The following is a 26,501-nucleotide window of genomic DNA, read 5'->3' as shown; positions in this document are numbered from 1 at the left end:
ATTCTCTACACCTACTTATATAACCCCAAAACGTTTCACTTTCGTATCATCAATATAGCATTAATATGTATAATTAATGAAAAATAGTCACATCACGGCATTAGCTACAATAATATTTCATTTCTAATAGTAATAATGTCATCAAACCAACTCAAGTTTTGTAGTTTTTAATATCTAATACACAGTTGTACCCAGAAAATTACACACCACAGAATCGAACCTGTAAATTATTTTTAGTAAGTTAAGTTTTTAATAACCAATTTAATTTGAGCTCTAAATGTGTCAGCATTCTTGCAGATCATGGTCTTCGTGTAATATTGTTTACTGTAGTGTGTGTTCCGCTACTCCTGAATGCAATTAGCTAGTTCTCAAAACTGACGACAGGTGGATTTTGTCAAATAGGGAAATTATGTAGGAAAATTGACATTTCACTGAAAACTATCATTTTTTCCGAAAAACTTTGTGTTCCAAGCTTCAAAATGAGGGGTCATTTATTAAAATCCGTTCAGCCGTTTTCCCGTAATTTCCATTACCAGTTCAATTTATATATATATATATATATATATATATATGATAGAATATAGGCCTAATTTCAAGGGGAAAATAAATCCACAGTAAAATAGAAAATGATGACGTAATTTATTGCTAAGTGCGATGACTTACAGTTCAGATAATACTGTACTTACATTATTCTGTTTATTTATCTTATTATCTATTTTATTCTATCTATTCCACTCTAAAAATCTATTACATATAACAATACAAATCTATTGTACACTCTATTCTAGTTTTTACTCTGTTTCAATCTATCTATTCGTCCACCGCTTTGGAGTAACAGTTAGCACGTCTGACTGTAAAACTAGCGGGCCCCGGTTCCAATTCTAGTTGAAACAAGATACCTGGTTTTCATTGTGAATGGGCCTTTACTCGGAATGTCCCACCGAGTAGGTTCAAATGGGCCCTCATTCTAGGAGGTCTTTGCCTTTGCCTTTATTACGTTATCTTTCATATTACGCCTAAAGAATGCCAACTTTGGACTTGAAGTCGTTGTTGTAGGAAAGAAGACGGATGAAGCATTGATGAATTCTTACATAAATAATTGATTAAGTGGCAATCTTACTCGTGTTAATTACGTAAGCATGTGCGGCTTACAGCTGTTTCGGTGCTACTTAACACCATCCTCAGAGTCTACTAGATCTCGGCGCTATCTCAACTTCGCTGCCTGTTGTGTGGGTGCGTTCGTGTGATGAAGAGTTGCGTCAAATAGTGTGTGTGTTCTGAAATTGATCTGTGTGTTGGGAATTTGATTAGGGTGTGTTTTAGTGTGTCTGTATATTTCATATTGTTCTAGTGTGTTGAGTTTTCGGTTTTGGGGTTGTATGTGTAGGATTTCCATGTCTGTATTTATGTTATTGCATGTGTGGTTAGCATTAGTTACGTGTTCTGCATATGTAGATGTATTGTGTCCTCTGGTTATTGCTTTAATGTGTTCTTTGTATCGAGTTTGGAATGATCTGCCTGTCTGTTCAATGTAGAAACTGTCGCAACTATTGCATGCGAGTTTGTATACGCCTGTGTGGTTGTATTTATTTGTTTGTGTTGTTTGTGTGTTGAGATGTCTTTGTAGTGTGTTTTCTGTTCTGTATGCTATGTTGTATTTCTGTTTTCTGAATGAGGATGCGATCTTTTGTTTTCGTATGTTAGTGTGATGTATTTCTTGTGTTCTTGTGTTCGTGTTGTGTTTTTGTGTTTGTTGAGTTTTTGTTTTGTCTTCCTTATGATGTTGTCTATTATGTTTGGTTGTAACCATTTTCTTGTGCTATGTATTTGATTGTGTTCACTTCTTCATTGTAGTGTTGTTGGCTCATGGGTATGTTGAGTAATCTACAGTATGTACCATTGTCCTGAATGCAGCATGTTTGTGTTGTGTGGGATGATTAGATATGTTGTGTATGTTGATGCAGCGAAGTTGAGATAGCGCCGAGATCTAGTAGGCTCTGAAGATGGTGTTAAGTAGCACCGAAACAGCTGTAAGCCGCACATGCTTACATAATTAACACGAGTAAGATCACCATTTAATCAATTATTTATACATCTTGATTATACAACTTTTAACACTGTATCACTTCGGAATATGTATGGTAAGACTTTCCAGTATTAAATTTCTACGTACCTCGTTTACCTATGTTTCGACCTATTTATGGGTCATCTTCAGAACTGATCGTTGTTCGTCTTGGCGCCACTTGTTCTGTTTCCTGTGAGGGTGTGTTCCTGTGGTATAGTGTAGAGTCAAAGAGTGTGTGTGTTTTGAAGTTGAGTTGTGTGTTGAGAATTTCGTTGGGGTGTATTTTTGTGTGTCTGTATATTTCATATTGTTTCAGTGTGTTTAGTTTCTGGCTTTTTGGTTGAATGTGTAGTATTTCCATGTCTGTGTTGATGTCTCTGTGGGTGTGGTTAGCATTTGTGATGTGTTCTGCATATGTGGAGGTGTTTTGTAATTTTGTTATGGCTGTGATGTGTTCTTTTTAACGTGTTTGAATCGATCTGCCTGTCTGTCCTATGTAGAAGTTGTTGCAGGTGCTACATTTGAGTTTGTATACGCCTGTGTGGTTGTATTTGTTTGTTTGTTTGTTTGTTTGTTTTGTTTGTGTGTTGAGATGTTTTTGTAGAGTGTTATTTGTTCTGTATGCGATGTTGTAATTTAATTTCTTGAATAAGGTTGCAATTTTGTGTGTGTTTTTGTTTTCGTATGTTAGTGTGATGTATTTTTTGTGTTCTTGTGTTTGGGTTGTATTCTTCTGTTTTTTGTGATTATGTTTTATCTTACGTATTATCACAGTCTACTATATACAGTCGCGAAGCTCAATATGTAGTAAAAATGCAAACATGGGTAGTTGCCCACCACTAGGATCGCTACTATCGCCTCATCATCGCAGATCTCTCTCCTAGTAGACGACAAAATATGTTACACTTTCGTTGTGTTCTTTTGGAAAAATTAACACCTTCCTTCCATTATTGAAATATTAAATGCATAAAGTTAATTTATTATTTTAATGAAGTATATTAAATTCCACCATAAACTCGAAGATACCTGCAAGAAATAAGTTAATATTATTTTTGTTTGTGCAAAACGAACTGAAATTTACTATAATCGCTTCACTCATTCAAGATTATAGCGATAATTAACTATGAAATCAATAAATATTAATTTGCATTTCCCTTTACAACAATAATAATGGAAATATGAATTAATGGAGTAACTTACGTGTACCTGTACTTGTAGTGTAGGCTTACGTAGTTAACAAAGTGGGATGAGGTTAAGCAATAATAATCACACCAGAATTGGAAATAAAACGTGATCAATAAATTTTATTGTAACAGACTTTTTCTACGTTTCTAGTAAAGTAACAAATAAAAATAACAACAAAATTAACAGCTGTAATTAAAAACATATCCTTTGAAAAAAAAAAGTAGGCCTAAGCAATAATAATCCCACCAGAATTGAAAATAAAACGTGATCAATAAATTTCATTAAAACAAACTTAATTTTTCTACGTGTCTAGTAAAATATTATTATTCCAATTATTGTATTTTAGCCATTAACATTTTCATTACAACCAATAACGAACATTTCACAAGCATCAATGTGAAATACGCAACGAGCTAGCACTCGATGGAAATACGATTCAGTCCAAAGTTCGACCGTGGACAGTCTATTGTTTCTAGTTGCTAACCGCTTGGAGCGCTTTATAACGAGATTTGCAAAAAAATCACCTCAAGCTTCGCGACTGTATATAGTAGACTGTGGTATTATGTTGTCTATTATGTTAGGGTTGTATCCGTTTTCTTGTACTATGTATTTGATTGTGAAATATACAGACACACAAAAAACACCCCAACGAAATTCTCAACACACAACTCAACTTCAAAGCACACACATTTTTTGACTATACTATACCACAGGAAACAGAACAAGTGGCGCCAAGGCCAACAACGACCAGTTCTGAAGATGACCCATAAATAGGTCGAAACATGTAAACGCGGTACGTTGAAATTTAACAAAGGAAATTCTTACCATGCATATTCCAATTATTTATATTTAAGTGTTAAAAGTAGTGTACGAAAGTTTCAATATGGAATTCTCACATGTTTAACGTATCCTTTTCTTTCTAATGTTTTTTGTTGATTTGTGTAAGTCGACACTCTCAAATGTTAGGTGACCAAGCGACATGCCCGAAGTGCTAAATGGAGTTCGGAGATGGGCAAATGGCCGCTTGCTAGAGGACGTTAATTAAAATAACTGCCGGAGTATAAATTCACTGATCTCTGAGGAGTCTCGTAGTTGGAAATAATTATTAATTCCTGCATCTAAATGCAAAATACGTGGGACAACTCAAGTTACCCTCTTGGTATTCGCGGTGCAAGGGTTGGCGGAACTCGTCAAGAATCACAATGAAGCTCGTCGTGTTTCAGAGATCGCCAGTTGGAATCCCGAGTGGTTATCATGATCTTCGTGTGAAGAAAAAAGAAGTAAAACGATTGGCTATTACAATAATATGTGACTGCTAGTTACAACATTAATGTTGGGGTCCTCGAACTTTGAGATATCCATTTGGTTGTTAAATCTTTGTCGTGTTTCTTGAACAAGTGTTTACTTCCAACTTTAGCTGTCTGCTGTTTAAACTACACTACATAAGCTAGGTAGCGAAGTTGAGATAGCGCCGAGATGTAGTAGGCTCTGAGGATGGTGTTAAGTAGCACCGAAACAGCTGTAAGCCGCACATACGTAATTAACACTAGTAAGATCGCCATTTAATCAATTATTTAAATTTGAAAGTGTTAATTTGAGGGCTGTAAGTTTTTTTCGTTTTTAATGAATGTGTGTTAAATACAGTCTCAATAATATTGTCTATTGGCCATACCGCACCTTTACCAGAACCCAACAAACCTTTAATGTCAATTATTTGGAAAGTAATATTCATACTGAATTAATACTCCAATTCAAAAAAATTGTATTTTCCAAAATTTGCATTAATTTCCACCAAGAGTACAAATCAATCTCCAACAATCTTCGCCGACACCTGTATTAAAAAACACAAATGATCAAATTAATCTCCATAAATACCTGCCCCTGCTTATCATTATTTACTCCCGAGGTCTTCAATTTATAAAACAGTTATATTACCGGTTGTTCTTTGTGTAACTTGGACCCTCACTTTCAGAGAGGAACAGAGGTTAAGAGTGTTTGAGAATGAGGTGCTTAGGAAAATATTTGGGGCTAAGCGGGATGAAGTTACAGGAGAATGGAGAAAGTTACACAACGTAGAGCTGCACGCATTGTATTCTTCACCTGACATAATTATGAACATTAAATCCAGATGTTTGAGATGGGCAGGGCATGTAACACGTATGGGCGAATCCAGAAATTCATATACGGTCTTACTAATAAACCGTGTACAGTTTTTATATGAGACTTATGCAAAGTTAGGACAGAAAACATTACTAATAAATCATGTATAAGCGATGGATGTATAAACAGTCTGTAACTATACAATGGGAATTACTTTGCAGTAGTTATATACACGAAACCCCTTGTTTAAGCGTTGTATATAGAGAAAAAATGGCCTCCACTCTAACAGCTGTTCGTATCGACTGTCATTTTATGATGATGGTGGCCTTGTAACCACAGAAGAACAAACCAAAGAGCACAGAATAATTAGAATAATATTCCCGTAGCTTATACTCTTTGACCAAAATATAGTATGGTAATCGATCAGAGCCAGTTGTACTATCGATACTTAACACGGCACACTAGAGCGCTCTACCGGATGCACGAGAGAACCTCAGATATTCTATTACCGTTCTTAGTGAAGTAATGACAAAACTGTGACGTAGCTGTGTAATAGTTATACTGTTATACACGACGTATGTAGTAATTATTAGTAAGGAATTTACACACGACTTATAAACGAGCTACTCATTGTATAAGTATAAGATAGTTGAACGTCTGTATATAGAGTTTTTATTAGTAAGACCGATAGAGTGTTAGTTGGGAGGCCAGAGGGAAAAAGACCTCTGGGGAAGCCGAGACGTAAATAGGAGGGTAATATTAAAATAGATTTGAGAGAGATGGGATATGATTGTAGAGGTTGGAGTAATCTTGCTGAGGATAGGGACCGATGGCGGACTTATGTAAGGACGGCAATGAATCTCCGGGTTCCTTAAAAGCCATAAGTAAGTATTTACAAACCAAAAATTCTGAAAATTTCAACATCATCTAATTTCACTGAAAGGAATGAGGAATGTCATTGAAATCAGATATAGCCACCGGCGTGGCTCAGTCGGTTAAGGTGCTTGCCTGCCGATCTGAAGTTGCGCTCGGGCGCGGGTTCGATCCCTGCTTGGGTTGATTACGTGGTTGGGTTTTTTCAGAGGTTTTCCCCAACCGTAAGGTGAATGTCAGGTAATCATGGCGAATCCTCGGCCTCATCTCGCTGTCACTAATCTCATCGACGCTAAATAACCTCGTAGTTGATACAGCGTTGTTAAATACCAACTAAAAAAATTGAAATCAGATAAACATTTTGAAAATTTTATAGCTCAGTAGCACATAACCTTAAGTTAATGTCTTATAAGAAAGATAATGGATTCAATAATTTTTATCCAATTAAATTATTAAGGGATTCCATTTCTTGTAATAAGCGTACATCGTTTCTTTCATAGTTATAAATTAAAAGAAAGATATTTATGTGTGGCTGAGCTTTATTTTCGGAACGAATTGTCGCTATAATATGACGCCATTATCGTCGCTTCGATGCCCGCCGCAGTTTCGTGGAACAAATTACGACAATAATAATCGAAGCTCCGGTGATGGCAACCACTCGTCAATCCTGGGCGTCAAGGTAGACTTTCAGCGAGAAATTAAACTCTCCGCGGTGTTATTTTACATCTCAAGCACTTACTTGGTTGGAAATGCTATTTTTTTCCCTAGCAGGTGCCATGCCTGTACCGGCGGCACTTAGACTTCGTAATACTGTTTATCCTGCAGACTCTGGCAGCGGCCCAGCGACACAAGCGCCTCCCCGATATCTCGGTCGGATTTGCATTTAAACGCACTTGGTGAGAAGCACTCAGGATTAAGAATAAACTTAATAAATACGCGAATTGTGGAAGATGTAAAGAGGGTGGGTTCTGTAAGAATAGGGGTTGACTTAGGACAATGACAAGACGAAGGGATGAAAAAGAAAAATCGTGATGCAGAAGGAAGTGGGAGTGAGTTGGGGAGGGGGTGAAGAAAGTTAATAAATACAGTAGTGCGGAGTGAAGGGAAACGAATTAGGGGCGAAGAGAAATATTGGAGATGTAAGGGACAGTAGGGTAGGTAAGGAAGGAAGGTTGGTTGGGTGGTTGGGTGGTTGGGAGTGGGAGTGGGTTGGAATGGCTTCCTCATCCCCTGATGCAGACGTGACCGAAATGGTTAGCAAGTTGAGTTATTGTGCTGGATGTGGGGAGAGTGCAGTGTTCGCAAGTTTGAATGCTCTATCGAATTCGAAACACACTCGACCCCGCTCCGAGCCAAGGTAAATTCCAGGATCCTGGCAAATGGCACAGAAACTAGCCTCCACTACAAGCTCCATGCGGTATGAACTCCTTACATCACATCCGAGGACATGCTACAACAAATTACAACACACAACCCTCAGAAGTACTATGGGTTCAATTTTTATGACCTCTGAGACGTTTTTGTTATGCGGAATATAAATACAAAATAATTTAATACTGAAAAAAATAACGTTTTTATACAGTGGGGACCAAAGAAATGTGTACAAATTTCAAGGTGCAAAATACCTGAGTAAAACATTACTAAATTCATACACAAATCAAGGAATAGCTGTGAGACATGTTTAAAAACTACAAGTACAGGAAGTGCCCTCCATTAGCATCCAGACACTTCCGGGATGGATGAATTATTCATGTGCAACATTAATCAATGTGCCCATTGTAATGATTACACACACAATTTCAATTCCTCCATATAGCTAGTTTCCTGTGAAACAACGCATTCTTTAGGATCCCCCATAAGTGAAAGTTCAGTGGAGTTAAGTCGGGTGAGCGTGGAGGTACTAAACAGCACCTCTTCGTCCAATCCATTGACCTGGTATGGTGTATGTATGTATGTATTTATTCACACTGCAGTGGATATATACCCGGTGGCAGTGGTAACTAATTACATTCAATAATGACAATAATAAACTTATTAACTAAAAATACAATTAATAATAATACTAATAATTAATACTAATAATAATCATAAATAATAATAACAACAACAACAGGGAATATACTATATTAAATAAACGATCACTTAAAATAACATTTGAAATAAATCTAATTTGTATCTTAAAACTAAGATCGAACTAAAACCCACGAGTATGATATGTTCATATCTGCACAAGTACCTTTCAAATTACACTCATTTCGCTGTCAACTCACTCACTGCAATGGAACTACGACACATTTCACTGATTCTATCCTGATTTCACTAACACTTCAAAAACATTTCACTGTTCAAATACTTTGCACTGCCACTATAAACTATAAAGCTTCACTGACAGGAACACGTTTCACTTACACAGCACACTTCACTGACACGACATACTTCTTCACTGATACAACACACTTCACTGACACAACATAATTCTTCACTGATACAACACTTCCATAACAACATATCATTTACACCCTTTAAATACTGTGTATAATTACCGTCTATTAGTAAGGTCTTGGTGATAATGTGGTGATGAGCCATATTGTTGAAAATAAAACCACTCGTCCCCATAGAATGCACGAATGGTAGGTAAAATGCATGTATGAAGCATGTCGAGATACACAAGGCCATGTAGCTGGTTTCCTGTGATACCTCACATCCTTTAGGATCCCTCATAAGTGAAAGTTCAGTGGAGTTAAGACGGGTGACCGTGGAGGGTACTCAACAGTACCTCTTAGTCCAATCCATTGGTATGGTCTTGGTGATAGTGTGGTGGTGGTCCATCTTGTTGAAAATAAAATCGCTCGTCCCCATAGAGTGGGGAGAGTGCAGTGTTCGCAAGTTTGAATGCTCCATCGAATTCGAAACACACTCGACCCCGCTGCGCGCCAAGGTAATTTCCAGGATCCTGGCAAATGGCACAGAAACTAGCCTCCACTACAAGCTCCATGCGGTATAAACTCCTTGCATCACATCCGAGGACATGTTGCAACAAATTACAACACATAGCCCTCAGAAGTACTATGGATTCAATTTTTATGGCCTCTGAGACAATAGATTTTTACATTTTTGTTATGCAGAGTATAAAGACAAAATAATTTAATACTGAAAAAAAAAATTGACGTTTTTATACAGTGGGTACCAAAGAAACGTGTACAAATTTCAAGGTGCAAAATACCTGAGTAAAACATTACTAAATTCATACATAAATCAAGGGATAGCTGTGAGACATGTTTAACAACTACAAGTACAGGAAGTGCCCTCCATTATCATCCAGACACTTCCGGGATGGATGAATTATTCATGTGCAACACTAATCAATATGCCCATTGTGATGATTACACACACAATTTCAATTCCTTCATGTAGCTGGTTTCCTGTGATACATCGCATTCTTTAGGATCCCCCATAAGTGAACGTTCAGTGGAGTTAAGTCGGGTGAGCGTGGAGGTACTAAACAGCACTTCTTCGTCCAATCCATTGATCTGGTATGGTCTTGGTGATAATATGGTGATGAGCCATCTTGTTGAAAATAAAACTCGTCCCCATAGATTGCACGAATGGTAGGTAAAATGCATGTATTAAGCATGTCGAGATACAAAAGGTCAGTAACTTCTCTTAAAAAAGAATGATTCAGTTACATCCCTGAGTAAAACATTACTAAATTCATACACAAATCAAGGAATAGCTGTGAGACATGTTTAACAACTACAAGTACAGGAAGTGCTCTCCATTATCTCCAGACACTTCCGGAATGGATGAACTATTCATGTGCAACAATAATCATTGTGTCCATTGTAATGATTACACGCACCATTTCAATTCCGTCATGTAGCTGGTTTCCTGTGATACCTCACATCCTTTAGGATTCCTCATAAGTGAAAGTTCAGTGGAGTTAAGTCGGGTGACCGTGGAGGGTACTCAACAGCACCTCTTCGTCCAATCCATTGACCTGGTATGGTCTTGGTGATAGTGTGGTGGTGGTCCATCTTGTTGAAAATAAAATCGCTCTTCCCCATAGAGTACACGAATGGCAGGTAAAATGCATGTATGAAGCATGTCGAGATACACAAGGCCAGTAACTTCCCTTAAAAAAGAATGATCCAATTACATTCCTGGATGACAGTCCACATCGGACATTGAGTCCCAGTAAATTTACTCCTTGTCTACTTGAATGTGTGATTCAATGTACCATTCCCTTTAAATTGTGCTTTTCATTCATAGTTTTCTGCCCAAGGGCAGGTCTTTCATTGCAAACCCAGCATCCTCAAGTCTTTCCTATGTTCTGCCTTCCTCTTTGTCTCCGCATATGATCCATATATATTAATGTCGTCTATCACCTGATATCTTCTTCTGCCACGAACTCTTCTCCCGTTCACCATTTCTTCCACTGCATCCTTCAGTAGAAAATTTCTTCTCAACTAGTGACCCAACAATTGTATTTTCCTCTTCCTGATCAGTTTCAGCACCATTCTTTCTTCACCCACTCTTTCCAACACAGCTTCGTTTCTTACTCTGTCGGTCCATTCCACACGCTCCATCATGGGAATATTTATTATTATTTTTGCATTGATTATTGCTTACTTATTTATTTTAACCATACAACTTATAAACGAAGTGAGATATACTACTTATATATTTTAACCATGCAATTTATAAAAGAAGTCAGATATATGTTATTTATTTTAATCATGCAACTTATAAACGAAGTGAGATATATTACTTATATATTTTAACCATGCAATTTATAAAAGAAGTCAGATATATCAGTTATTTATTTTAACCATACAACTTATCCTGACATAATTAGGAACATTAAATCCAGACGTTTGAGATGGGCAGGGCATGTAGCACGTATGGGCGAATCCAGAAATGCATATAGAGTGTTAGTTGGGAGACCGGAGGTAAAAAGACCTTTAGGGAGGCCGAGACGTAGATGGGAGGATAATATTAAAATGGATTTGAGGGAGGTGGGGTATGATGATAGAGACTGGATTAATCTTGCACAGGATAGGGACTACTGGCGGGCTTATGTGAGGGCGGCAATGAACCTTCGGGTTCCTTAAAAGCCATTTGTAAGTAAGTAAGTAACCATACAACTTATAAACAAAGTGAGATATATTACTTATATATTTTAACCATGCAATTTATAAAAGAAGTCAGATATATTACTTATATATTTTAACCATGCAATTTATAAAAGAAGTCAGATACATTAATTACTTATCTATTTTAACCATACAATTTATAAGAGAGATCAGATATATTACTTACTTATTTATTTCAACCGTACACTTTATAAAGGAAGTCAGATATATATATATATATATATATATATATATATATATATATATATATATATATATATATATATATAAATTACTTATCTATATTAACCAAACAATTTATAAACGAAGTGAGATATAACAATTATTACGCCTACTTATCTATTTTAGCCATATAATTTGTAAAGGAATTCTGTTGTAGTGCTTTTTATGCGTAACGCTGGAAACGAAAGCTCATCATTCTATTTCGGTGAATATTAAATTATATCTTGAGTAATTATTGTAAAAAATAAACACGTATTATCCTAATACTATACACTGGCCACAGGCGTAGCTCAGTCGGCTAGGGCGCTTGCCTGCTGATGTTTGCACTTGGGCGCGGGTTTGATCCCCGGTTAGGCTGATTACCTGGTTGGGTTTTATCCGAGGTTTTCCCCAACCGTAAGGCGAATGTCAGATAATCTATGGCGAATCCTGGCCTCATCTCGCCAAATACCATCTTCCTATCACCAATCTCATCGACGCTAGATAACCTAGTAGTTGATATAGCGTCGTTAAATAACCAAGTAAAAAAATACTATTCACAAAATACAAAGGAACTAAACTGTTGTGAAATGCGTGAAATATGTAATAAGAAGGTATGTGTTACTTTTATGACACTCGTTTCTTAAGTAGAGTTGGCTATAAGCAGATATTTGTATTTGCATCATTAGTAAAATATAAATTACCCTTACCTTGAAATATTAGAATGCATACTTTTCTACCCACCATTAAAGAAAAAACAAATGTCACATTTGTTCCGCGTATATTGCTGAAATTGTCTCAAGACACGGAAACAATTTGTTGCGGCATGACCCTTTCATCTCAAGAGGTATTGATTCTGCTTGATACATCGGCCCAGGCAGGGATTTGGGCTATTTCCTCGCGTGTGCCTCAATTCATAAAATATTTAGCACGCCACTGCCTTCACCCGACTCTTGAGTAACACTGACTTCTCCAAAACCACGAGCACACCCTCCTTCAAAACCCCTTAGTTAAAATCCTCTAGTGGCCACCCTTCCGGTACATTCTCGCAGCCTCCACGTAACAAACCACAATAGCCCCACACACAACAGAACCCATCCCTCCTTTTGAAGAGGTCCGCACTGTTTGCCAGGGGTTGAGAATTTGACTTATACATGAGGGCTGATGTGATATGTAACAATCAAGGAATATTATTGTGTTCAAGCCTCCAGGGTAAAGAAATTGATAAATAGAAATTGTTTTGTTTTCTAAGTTTTTTTTCCTCGAGGAAACTTCAAAAGAAAGGGGTTGCAGTTGTGGGAGAGTGTATGGAAATCGGATAGAGTTCTGGCAAGGGATGATTGTAGTAGTTCTTTTCAGTTCCTTTGGACTCGAATGTTGAAATAATTTTTCATTCACTCACTCTCACCACCACCACCACCACCACCACCACCACCACCACCACCACCACTTGTGGTGAGAATTACACGGAGGTCATTTCAAAAGTCATGACAACTATATTATAAAAACATTTTTATGCTCGACCATGCCGAAATGTAGTAATTATACACCTGGTAGCAGTCCTTTAATGCATGTCGTTAAAGTACACCTATTCATTAAAATTCAGGTTTTCGATTATTCTCGGATATGCAATCGAAAGACAACTAGGGAAACGTCACGAAGGCTGGAAATCCAATACTGTCGCAGAAGGTTATGTTCTGTTACTATAATAATTAGCGTTAATTGTTTTATTTTATTGTGTATTGTTAATTTTATTGTGTATTGTTAATATTGTATATACCACTGCCACCGGGTGCTTGCCCACTTGCAGTGTAAATAAATACATACATACAAATAATATTCAAATAAATTCAATTTGTCATCTAGTTTTTTAATGTCGAATTCAATTTCAAGGTTATATCAAGATTAATTTGTATCTTACTCTCTAGATTATATCAAGGTTGTCGACATTCGTTTCCCGGAAAAAATCAATACTTACGCGTCTGCGCACATCTCACAATTTGTGCGGTAGGCGATTGCACTCACTCACATAACAATAACATGAATAATTTCAAGTTAGAAATATGGTCGAGCATAAAAAGTCGTATGAAACTTGCATATAATGGTAATTAAGACGCTCGTATGAAAATTATGAAACTCGCTTGCACTCGTTTCATAAACATACTCGCGTCTTAATTACTACCATTATAGGGTCGTTGCATAATGTACTAGAAAGGCATAGTGAGGACCGACAAGCTAATACAATAACATTAGGAGTAATCAGGATCCGTCTATGCTTATCTGTTTAACAAATATTGGTTGTTATAATACTTGTTACATTAGTTTATCCAGTTTTTAACGTTTTCGGCTTGAATAAGTCATCTTCAGAAAGAGTTATATGCCTAATTACATTAATGAAATTGGTACATGTGTATATAGTACAAAATAGATGAATCAGTTGAAATGATTGGTCTTTATGGTGATGAATATTGAACATAAATTGATTAAAATATTAAAACAAGGGCTATATGAGTCATGGTCGAAGGTTATTAAAATACAAAAATATTAAAACATGTGCAATATTGTTACAATTGAATAGTTACCCCGAAAAGAGATCTAACCAACAAAAAATCGAAAGTTGAGTTTTCAGTGGAATAGTAATCTATCAAAGAAATGCCATCGCCTGGCGGACGTAAAGTCACATAATTTCTCTTTCAAAGGTTAGATTTTGTTTCAATATTGGGATTCCGGCGAATAGTGATCTATCTGTTCTAAAATGGCAGAAGTAGGGAAACAAGCTGTGAGTATTAGTGCTGAAAAACAATTAAATAAAGGCCGGAAGCGCAAAATAAACATTCATGAATGGAAGGATGATAAGAATAAAGCCTTAAGGAATGCTGGGAAGCCATATATGAGTAGAAAAGGGTATTTTGTGTCGGGAAAATGTGTATCAGAATCGGTGAGTGGAACACTGATGTAACCGCAATTTTCATTACAAGCTGTTTTTATTACTTTTCAGATCTGTAGTCCGATTCATTGGTAATATTTCATTAAATATTTAGGCAACATCGTAACATACACATATTACGTCGTGTGAAACCATTTTTAAAAACATGTTTTGTCGAATAGGCCTACACATTATTTCCGATTTGAAAATGTATTAAAAACTAGGAGGGAGAAAATAGTATTAATTTCACAAAAATATTTTGCTTTCACACTTATTTGAAGCGTAAGCTGTATGTTGTTTTTTGTACAATACAGGTAATCATTATTATTATTATTATTATTATTATTATTATTATTATTATTATTATTATTATTATTATTATCATCATCACACTTTTTATGTTACTGTATGCCGCTGTCGTAATCAGTGTGGAGAGGTTCTTCCTGATATGAAGAAACAGTTATTCCAGAACTTCTACAAACTAACATACGATCGTTGCATCGCTCAGAATAATAACTGGCGATGCTTAGCTCTCTATCCTTACCTCATTAGGAATAAATATTTTACAACCATTGATCAGAAGTTCTTCGTTAGTGGACATAGTTTTTATCCCTGCGACAGGGATTTCCCGCATACTATATGGACACAGAAGATTTTTTGATCTGTCACTCATAGCTGGCATGCTTAAAAGAGATCCTAAATTTAAGATTACTTCATGCTTTTGGATCCAGTTTTCAGAAGAGAAGCCAAATAGACTCAGAACTCGAGCAAACCATAATATTCTTCAACCATGGCAAACCTATGAGATCTTGGAAACCCACAAACGACGTAATAAGCTAATTCCACTCCCAACAGTTATAGCTCAACTGTACAATGGAGATATGGCAATAAAGAAAGCAAAGAAAGTGGATTTGTTGCATATGTGCGAGTTCATTCCTCCCCAATTTCGTGAATTCTACCAAAATCTTAAAGTAACCGAGTGACAATGGGACGGATGTTTCATAAAAAAAGCTCTCAAAGTAGCTGAGTGGAAGTGACAATATAACATTTGAAACTGAATCATCATTGATTGTGACTTTTACACTTCTTATTATAGATTTTAAGTTAGTTGTAGGTTAGATCATTTTTCCATTCTTCAGGGATAGATCGTTTTTCCACTCAATTTTGCATTAATTTGTTAATATTTAATAGTAATATATTATTTTGCCTATAGTTTGACTCAAATGTGTGTAAAATAGAATGGACTACTGCAAATACGTATGCTTTGCTTAAGATATTAACCTTCAAATAAGAATAAAATGTTTTTTTCGTTTCCTCAACAATTTGTCGTTTGTGGGTTAGATCTCTTTTCGGGGTAACCATTCAATTACTACATGTTGGACCATGTGTGGTAGTGTCCAATGCTGACTAGAATGAAGGTGATTCAACTGTAAAGCGGAAAGAAAATATGTTTCAAAATGTAATACCTATAACAAACATAATGAGGAGGTTACATACAAGAACAAAGAAAAGTACATATGTGGATCTTAATTAAGCTTTTTATAGCTTTAATAGTATAAATGTCGCTAGTCACTGAAAACCCACTATTTTTCTATGTATTTTGCTAGAAATTCCCAAAATGTAGATTATTTAATCTACTGGGATGTTGGCAGTGAACATCATGATGGGCTACACAAATCCATGCTAAACGTCGAGTTAATACCTTAATAATTTTCAAATTTTGATGGTACTGGTTCTTATGGATTACGTTCAACAGAATTCTGTGAGTTTTGGTATTGCAGTGTCTTTCAGTGCACTGTTTAATCACTTTTACGTTTATTTTACACAATTTATATGTAATGTTGTCTATGTTGACAGTGAAAATATTAGTTAAAATATCCTCAACTATACCCTGCTTGAGCGTCTTACCTACAGCATTTTACCTCTGCAATGAACCTTGAATCAGCCACAAAAATGTAGTTATTTAAATAAAATACGACTGGTAAGAGCAGTGATCGATAAGACTACACATTATGAACTGCGTCCCGGTTTTGACTTTCTAGAGGAAGAGGGCAGAGGATGCATATCTGTTTTGTATACGAACATGTACACTTAGCGGCAAAAAGAATGGGCCGGCCGACAATTTCAAAGTTCCAGAGACATAACATTGCGCATGCTCGTCTCGTCAAAGCCGTAGTTCACTAGGTAACACATAATTAAACCATTTAAATTCGCTGTATTTTGTTTAAGAGTTTAAAATATGTAATAAAATCGAATGGCGGGTTGATTCTAGATACATCAGGGCCCTTGAAGAGTGAAATAATAATAAAATTGATAAATACAAAATCAACCGGAGCGAATATGAACAGGAAAACCACGTATTATGCCGAACTGCTATTAACAGTCACAGTAGCATAAGCATATATCCACTGAATTATTATTATTTTTTTTTCGCCACTTGTTTTGTTTCCTGTGAGGGTGTGTTCCTGTGGTATAGTGTAGAGTCAAAGAGTGTATGTGTTTTGAAGTTGAGTTGTGTGTTGAGAATTTCGTTGGGATGTGTTTTTTGTGTGTATATTTCATATTGTTCTACTGTGTTAGTTCTGGCATTTTTGGTTGGATGTGTAATATTTCCATGTCTGTGGTGATGTCTCTGTGGGTGTGGTTAGCATTTGGTATGTGTTCTGCATATGTGGAGGTGTTTTGTAATTTTGTTATGGCTGTGATGTGTTCTTTGTAACCTGTTTGAAACGATTTGCCTGTTTGTCCAATGTAGAAGTTGTTGCAGGTGTTTCAGTTGAGTTTGTATACGCCTGTGTGGTTGTATTTGTTTGTTTGTGTTGTTTGTGTGTTGAGATGCTTTTGTAGAGTGTTATTTGTTCTGTATGGGATGTTGTAATTTAATTTCTTGAATGTAGGTAGTAATTATGTGCGGGTTTTTTTTTCTTCCCCCCCGTATATTAGTGTGATGTATTTTTGTGTTCTTGTGTTTGTGATGTATATAATTTAAAAATTGCTTGTGACAACAATGTTTAACGGAAAACTGTGTAACGTCTTCAGAGATTTCAACCCACAGAAATTTAAACTACATTCTAGTGAATATTAGGATTAGATATTTGCTTAGGTTATAATATAGCATACATTTCATGAAACTTATTAATAGAAATATAAGATTGTATTTTAGGATTTAATTTCAACTCATTCCATTTCATTCATTCATTCATGTGCATAACTTAAAAAAACCTTGTACAGATTTGCTGAATATATAGATTTGTTAAATTGTATTAATTTCATAATTGACACGTAAGACTAATTCAATAGGAGACTTCATTAACCTATATCATATTATTATTATTATTATTATTATTATTATTATTGTTATTATTATTATTATTATTATTATTATTATTATTAGCCTACTATTATGTATTTATAACCCAAACATACCTATCTCAGGTAAAATAGGTTCTTTGTAAAATTGGAGTATAATAAATAAATAAATAGCATAAGTCGTTACGGCATTGGTCTATTGGACAAGTTGATAGAAGTAGCTGAAGGTTGGAATCTCCCCCAGTATCCTTTTTTTATATTACAAATTTGCCATCATATATGTCTCGCAAAGCTATAATTATGTGGTGATATCTCTTAGAATATGCCCAAACTCTAATAAATAATAAACCTCCTTCTCTCTCTCAAGTAATACTCCTATCTCTTAATACAACGTTCTGTCTCGTCATTACGCTTGAAGATGACACAGAAACAATAACTCATTGCCCTGGTTCGCATAGGTTATTCTGCGTATGCTACTATCCGACAGGACTTCGACTGGAGAAATGTCATTTTCTCATATCCAGAAGGAACATTTTTCTTCCAGCAGGATAATCATTCGATAGACTACACACCGCCAACGGGATTCAAAGATGGTTTACGAGGAGGCGTGATGTCGACCCAGTCGACTGGCCTCCAAATTCACAAGATAATGAATCCGATTCAAAATTTGTGGGCTGCAGTCAAAAGGATCCTACGCTCTAATTGGGCAGAACAATCACCTGATGAATTGTGAGAGAGAGTTCTAGATGCGTGGGAGGATTTGGCCAAGAATTTAGACCTGTTCCATAATCTTGTGGACTCCATGCCGCGCAGAATGAGGGCAGATGTTGACGCAGGTAGTTTGTGGAAGAGATACTAGTCCCCACCACAGGCCTTGTTTTGTTAATATATTAAAACTTGTTTGTTTTTGTTAATTTAATTATTTATTTGTGTTTGATATGCGTCCGGTTTTTTAGGATGTGAAACAAGTATTTTTGTTCATACAGGCCAGGTCTCGCCTATTAATAGCCCACAGGTGATGGGCAATAATATTTTTACAAGGCAGGCATAACGAAGTTTGTCAACAAATGCCATTTCACATTTAAACTAATAAATTAAGTAAAAGTTAGAATAAAAAAATAATCATTTTACCGTGCCGGGAGGCGAACTCACAACCTCTGGTGCGGATGTTAGACTTCTTACCACTGGGCCACACACTGCTCGTAAGGTTTACTACATTATAGACGGACGACTTTCAATGAAGAGACACCACAGCAATGCCTTGCAGTGCGTTGTTTACATGAGCGAGCCGCGCGATAGAACTTAGCATTTCTATCGACCAAGAGTCGGCCCATTCTTTTTGCCGCTAAGTGTACCTGCGCTGTGACGTCACATATACTTCGAATCGGGCAACCTCATTCCAGTTTATAGGTAGCTGGAATACGAAGCCTAATTAGGGGAAGGTTGCCTATATCGTACCACTTTTCAGTCTTTCTTTATTTATTTCGAAATGGGAAGGAATTGCATATATTGTTAGACATTCGGACAGTACCGTGGGACACAAAGTATATTTTTTTCAGAATCTTTAAATAACTATCAAATGTTTTTAAAAGACATTATTTGAAACTCTGCGAGCGGTACGATTTATGTGCCTAGTTTCCTAAATCGTACCCAGAGGTTACTTAAATCGTACCCATTTGTAAAATATACATGGAATTCTCAAAATAAGAACTACAACAGAGGCAAGCTACATGACGTCTGTTATAGTAAGTTTAGAAAGAATATGTTGAAACAATTCCTCTTCTATTTCCCGTGGAAAAGCTGTATTCCTCCCTTTGACGAATCCATTTGCAGGACGTTCCAGACCTCTCTTCACCTTGCCCATCAAATGTCGCTTGAAAGTCTGTTTTGGAATTCCGTACTTACGGCAACATTCACTCAATTCCACTGCTCCGGATCGAAATTCATCCAGTGTCTTAAGTAAATCACTTGGTTCCCATTTTCCGTATTCTCATTTGCCCATTATCCAGAGCTGCCAAGGGTCCGCATGGCAACTGAGTGAGATCACTAGTCAGGAAGAGTGAAATTCAAAGAAAATGCGTGAAACAACGAATTTCTTATATATAGGGACATCATTTTATTTTTACTAACATTTCTGATATTAACCTGGCTATACCTTTGAATCAACGGTTGCTAACCCCTTCCACGACTGGAGTTCGATGGCGTAATATACAAACAAATCACTTTACTAGGTATAGGAGGGAAGAAAAGTAATTCATCCATTTACGTAAACGATGAAATATCACGCTTTTGAGTTTGATCATTTTCATTAGGTTTTTGTTTAATCAGAATACAGTACAGTATTAACAACGAGTGTTTTTACTCACGAACTGAGCTGTCCATACAGACGTATTCATTATGCAGTGTATATTATAGTGTCTATAGCACATTAGCGTACACTATAGAGAATGAAGTTAAATTGAAAAATAATCATAATATGGATATTTAAACATATTTTTGAAAATGGTGGCCGTTCATTTCGATACAGGCTTCAGTTCTAATGTATGTAATTCCAAGTACCAGTTTCGTCCTTCGTACTAGTAACTCATGTTGAAATAATTCTGTACCTACTATGTAAAAGAGTACCTTACGTACTGTAAATTCAATCTTCACTTCTGCTCGATCCGAAAAGATAAAATTACTCAGACATGCTATCTATTGTCCGTCCAAGTGGTTATGTCGCAGGATCGTAGAAAGGAGGGAAATCACGTGACAGTTAATTACTTAACGAGGCCCTTTCATTTAAGTTATTTTAAACAGTTGTATGGGTATAATATTACGTATATGTCCAATTCCTAACAGAAATTAATGTTTTCAGAAAGGAGCTAACACAGCCCAGCCACTAGCCTTTACCGAAAGGCGAATAGAAGCTGGTGGGGAAAACCGGAATGCGACGTAGGCAAATGGACGATAGTACCTGTGCGAAAATGATGCAATATTGAAAGCTCTTTCGTCATTGGAAAACGCGAACATATTTTTGGAACGTACTGTGACGGTAAAGCTACTATGACTGTATATGCGGTCTTGGATCTGTGTGGAGGACGGTTGAACTTCATTAGTAGAAGGAGTGGGAGTGAAGTACATTCAAAAACTCAGGTACAATAAAAATTGAAGTAAAAATAAAATGGTGTGTGTGTGTGTGTGTGTGTGTGTGTGTGTGTGTGTGTGTGTGTGTGTGTGTGTGTGTGTGTGTGTGTGTGTGTGTGTGTGTGTGTGTGTGTGTGTGTGTGTGTGTGTGTGTGTGTGTGTGTGTGTGTGTGTGTGTGTGTGTGTGTGTGTGTGTGTGTGTGTGTGTGTGTGTGTGTGTGTGTGTGTGTGTGTGTGTGTGTGTGTGTGTGTGTGTGTGTGTGTGTGTGTGTGTGTGTGTGTGTGTGTGTGTGTGTGTGTGTGTGTGTGTGTGTGTGTGTGTGTGTGTGTGTGTGTGTGTGTGTGTGTGTGTGTGTGTGTGTGTGTGTGTGTGTGTGTGTGTGTGTGTGTGTGTGTGTGTGTGTGTGTGTGTGTGTGTGTGTGTGTGTGTGTGTGTGTGTGTGTGTGTGTGTGTGTGTGTGTGTGTGTGTGTGTGTGTGTGTGTGTGTGTGTGTGTGTGTGTGTGTGTGTGTGTGTGTGTGTGTGTGTGTGTGTGTGTGTGTGTGTGTGTGTGTGTGTGTGTGTGTGTGTGTGTGTGTGTGTGTGTGTGTGTGTGTGTGTGTGTGTGTGTGTGTGTGTGTGTGTGTGTGTGTGTGTGTGTGTGTGTGTGTGTGTGTGTGTGTGTGTGTGTGTGTGTGTGTGTGTGTGTGTGTGTGTGTGTGTGTGTGTGTGTGTGTGTGTGTGTGTGTGTGTGTGTGTGTGTGTGTGTGTGTGTGTGTGTGTGTGTGTGTGTGTGTGTGTGTGTGTGTGTGTGTGTGTGTGTGTGTGTGTGTGTGTGTGTGTGTGTGTGTGTGTGTGTGTGTGTGTGTGTGTGTGTGTGTGTGTGTGTGTGTGTGTGTGTGTGTGTGTGTGTGTGTGTGTGTGTGTGTGTGTGTGTGTGTGTGTGTGTGTGTGTGTGTGTGTGTGTGTGTGTGTGTGTGTGTGTGTGTGTGTGTGTGTGTGTGTGTGTGTGTGTGTGTGTGTGTGTGTGTGTGTGTGTGTGTGTGTGTGTGTGTGTGTGTGTGTGTGTGTGTGTGTGTGTGTGTGTGTGTGTGTGTGTGTGTGTGTGTGTGTGTGTGTGTGTGTGTGTGTGTGTGTGTGTGTGTGTGTGTGTGTGTGTGTGTGTGTGTGTGTGTGTGTGTGTGTGTGTGTGTGTGTGTGTGTGTGTGTGTGTGTGTGTGTGTGTGTGTGTGTGTGTGTGTGTGTGTGTGTGTGTGTGTGTGTGTGTGTGTGTGTGTGTGTGTGTGTGTGTGTGTGTGTGTGTGTGTGTGTGTGTGTGTGTGTGTGTGTGTGTGTGTGTGTGTGTGTGTGTGTGTGTGTGTGTGTGTGTGTGTGTGTGTGTGTGTGTGTGTGTGTGTGTGTGTGTGTGTGTTTTTTTTTTTTTTACAATTAATTAATAGTAAACCACAATTTTTTATAATGCATATTATTTTTAGGTAATATTCATCATTTCTGTGGAAAACAACACAGCATAAAATAAGTTAACATATTCCAAATGTTGCACTTAATTCTAAGCGATACAAATCTCACTCCTAATTACAATTTGTTTTGTTAAACTGATGCGTTGCTTTCTTATCATTAGCCACCACTTCTTTTGTTGGTTCGAATGAGTTGCATAGCTCAGGGATAGCCATTTTCATGGTCAAGACAGATGATAACGTACAATCTACTTTCAATGAAGGTCTAAAAGCTGTTTTATTTTTCCTTATCATAGAAAAAACACTTTCTTCGACAGCATTATAATATGAAATTATCAAAACCAATTTTGTAACCTTAGATAGGTTCTTGTACCTTACTTCTCCATTTTCTAGTTTAATCTGAAATAAATATGCCCAAATTACATCAATTCGGTAAATGTACCGACTTACTTACACCTCACCTTGCACTTCAGCATTTTCCCATACATCTTCAGAGATACTGTCTTGTTTTAAAATCGTTTTAAAATTTCGTAATCCACAAATGCGTCAGATTACAACTCGCGTACGTGTGAGCGTGAGATCAGTCTCAAATCCGTGTCTCATGCACAATGCTTCTGAATTATCTATTCATAAATTTAAAAATGTTATGCACTTAACGTTAATTGTTCACGTTGCCAAAATCGTACCGGTACGATATGAGCGACCTTTCAAAGGTACGATTTAGGAAACTAGCACTCAAAGCAAACTATTCAGATTATAACATAAACAAAGCTGTTAAAGTGACTATTTTTAAAGTTTAAATAATGCAAACAATCTTATATGTTAGATGTAATAAATGACATGCATTAAATTAACTCAATGTTTTAAGAAAAGCTTACGAAACAGTAACAAAATCTTATATGAGAAATCAGAACTTACTATTAATTACGATTTAATACAGTTGTTATCTTGGGTGAAAGGCGGGAAACTGAACGAGTGACAGTTTCTATTTGTATTTCATGAGAAATTCCCCAGATGGTCCCTGCATGCAATACTTTCCTCAATATTAATAGGGGTACGATTTCGACGCCGGTACGATTTGGCTACTTTCCCCTATTATATTATTATTATTATTATTATTGTTATTGTTATTATTATTATTGTTATTGTTATTATTATTATTGTTATTGTTATTGTTATTATTATTATAGTTATTGTTATTGTTGTTGTTATTATTATTATTATTGTTATTATTATTATTGTTATTATTATTATTATTATTATTATTGTTATTGTTATTGTTATTGTTATTATTATTGTTATTATTATTATTATTATTATTATTGTTATTGTTATTATTGTTATTGTTATTGTTATTATTATTATTGTTATTGTTATTATTATTGTTGTTATTGTTATTATTGTTGTTATTATTATTGTTGTAAATCCCGAAAAGACAACGTATATGATTATGTCTCGTGACCAGAATATTGTACGAAATGGAAATATAAAAATTGGAGATTTATCCTTCGAAGAGGTGGAAAAATTCAAATATCTGGGAGCAACAGTAACAAATATAAATGACACTCGGGAGGAAATTAAACGCAGAATAAATATGGTAAATGCGTGTTATTATTCGGTTGAGAAGCTCTTATCATCCAGTCTGCTGTCCAAAAATCTGAAAGTTAGAATTTATAAAACAGTTATATTACCGGTTCTTCTGTATGGTTGTGAAACTTGGACTCTCACTCTGAGAGAGGAACATAGGTTCAGGGTGTTTGAGAATAAGGTGCTAAGAAAAATATTTGGGGCTAAGCGGGATGAAGTTACAGGAGAATGGAGAAAGTTACACAACACAGAACTGCACGCATTGTATTCTTCACCTGACATAATTAGGAACATTAAATCCAGACGTTTGAGATGGGCAGGGCATGTAGCACGTATGGGCGAATCCAGAAATGCATATAGAGTGTTAGTTGGGAGACCGGAGGGAAAAAGACCTTTAGGGAGGCCGAGACGTAGATGGGAGGATAATATTAAAATGGATTTGAGGGAGGTGGGGTATGATGATAGAGATTGGATTAATCTTGCACAGGATAGGGACCGCTGGCGGGCTTATGTGAGGGCGGCAATGAACCTTCGGGTTCCTTAAAAGCCATTTGTAAGTAAGTATTATTATTGTTGTTATTATTATTGTTATTATTATTGTTATTATTGTTATTATTATTATTGTTATTATTATTGTTATTGTTATTATTATTATTGTTGTTATTATTGTTATTATTATTATTGTTGTTGTTGTTGTTATTATTGTTGTTGTTATTATTGTTGTTATTATTATTATTATTATTATTGTTGTCATTGTTGTTATTGTTGTTATTGTTATTGTTGTTATTATTGTTATTATTATTATTGTTGTTGTTATTATTGTTATTATTATTGTTATTATTATTATTGTTATTATTGTTGTTATTATTATTGTTGTTGTTGTTATTATTATTGTTGTTGTTATTATTATTGTTGTTGTTATTGTTATTGTTATTGTTATTATTATTATTGTTATTGTTGTTATTATTGTTATTGTTATTATTGTTATTGTTGTTATTATTATTATTGTTATTGTTGTTATTATTATTGTTGTTGTTGTTATTATTATTATTATTATTATTATTATTATTATTATTATTATTGTTATTATTAAAATCTTGGTCATTTTCTTTAATTTTGGTATCATATTTTCAGAAATTTGAGGTCATTTTATAGGTGATTTTTCTGTGATTTTTAGGTCATCAACTTTTAAGCCCTACAGATAACAATAACGTTATTTTTAACAATATTTTTCAACACTATTAGTATATTATATTTCTTACAATTAAAATTTCGTCCTTGCTCTCTGCTCCTTCCCGATCCTTCATTTTCTGCGATCACCACGCTCCACGTATTTTTCGCCGTGTACATTGAATTCCCAACCCTCTCTTCCTTGCAGTGTTTCTGTACTGTATTTACTTTTTGGCCGAGATATGCGGGTCGCGGTCCCCTGTTTTGCGCATCAGTCACTGGTGCGGAATGTCCCATGGGCTCCGCGAGGGCTCTGATGAAGCAGCCACCCTCTCTAGCCTCGTAATTCGGTTGCGAGCGCCCCCGGGTCGAAGGGGTTGCAGACTGGAAGGGTTGACGCTGCTCAGCAAGTCGGAAAATTGAGTCGCGCGGGGGTTGATGACGGCGACGCGACGCTGCGAAGCACCTTTTTGTTTGCCATCACTCGGGTACAGTCGCAGTCCCTGCGCACGCCACCTATCAAGCATGCGCAGTGATGCAAGTAGTGCATTACGCTGTAACATCCATCAGGTCCAAGACCTGGTCCACCAAAACTCGAGGTGTTCGTATCATCTGTGTCCAGGAGGACCTAGGTCGCTTCTATCACTATGCCTGTACGCGAAATGCAAATTATATATTACAGTAAAACCTGTTTATGACGGAATCTAGCGGGACTATAATTTATTTCCGTTATAAACAGGTTTCCGCTCAATATGGGTACGGTCTAATTAGGTGGATTACTTATTAATGAAGAAAAATTCGTTCTAGCACCGGGAATCGAACCCAGGAGCCTCAGCTTGGCGCGCTGAATGCTCTTACCATCTGAGCTATGCCGAGATCCGATCCACAGCGCCGGCCTATCGTCAATGGCCTACTATAGTCCCGTCGCTCTAATTTCCGGCGTTGAAGGTCGGCTACATTTAAACGTGTACGTCTTGTGATTCGCTGAGGAAGACGTTATTCATTTCCTAAGGCTAGATAAATAATAAATATAATCGACCGCCATTTTGGCTCTTTCGTTGGCGTTCGCAAAAAGCACACGAAGACGTTATTTGCCGCTCACTTATTTGCTGAATTACAGTGCGTTTGATTTATTATCATAGGAGCTACGACATGATAATGTTTAACGGTGTGGCAAATAGATTCCTCGTTTGGTAGCTCGGCAACGAAAGAACAAAAATGGCGAACGATACTACCTACCTAGACTTTATAGAGCCTTCACTTCCTAAGACGTAAGCAAAGAGGAGGAGTCACGCCGGGAATAACAGCGTCGCGACTATACCTGCATTTTAGACTCATGTATGTCATATATGCAGGAGCAGTGTTGCCAA

General features: G+C 36.6%; 1 protein-coding gene across 1 annotated transcript in view; it reads left to right on the top strand.

Moving 5' to 3' along the window:
• Positions 1-26,501, top strand: part of LOC138714733 (UPF0415 protein C7orf25 homolog) — a 397,014-nt gene that overhangs the window by 219,153 nt on the left and 151,360 nt on the right. The gene's annotated exons all lie outside the window — the stretch shown is intronic.

This window comes from Periplaneta americana, chromosome 15, assembly GCF_040183065.1.
Source record: "Periplaneta americana isolate PAMFEO1 chromosome 15, P.americana_PAMFEO1_priV1, whole genome shotgun sequence".
Classification (NCBI taxonomy): domain Eukaryota; kingdom Metazoa; phylum Arthropoda; class Insecta; order Blattodea; family Blattidae; genus Periplaneta; species Periplaneta americana.
The sequence above is the reverse complement of the archived record's forward strand: the minus strand, read 5'-3'. Positions and strand labels throughout refer to the sequence as shown.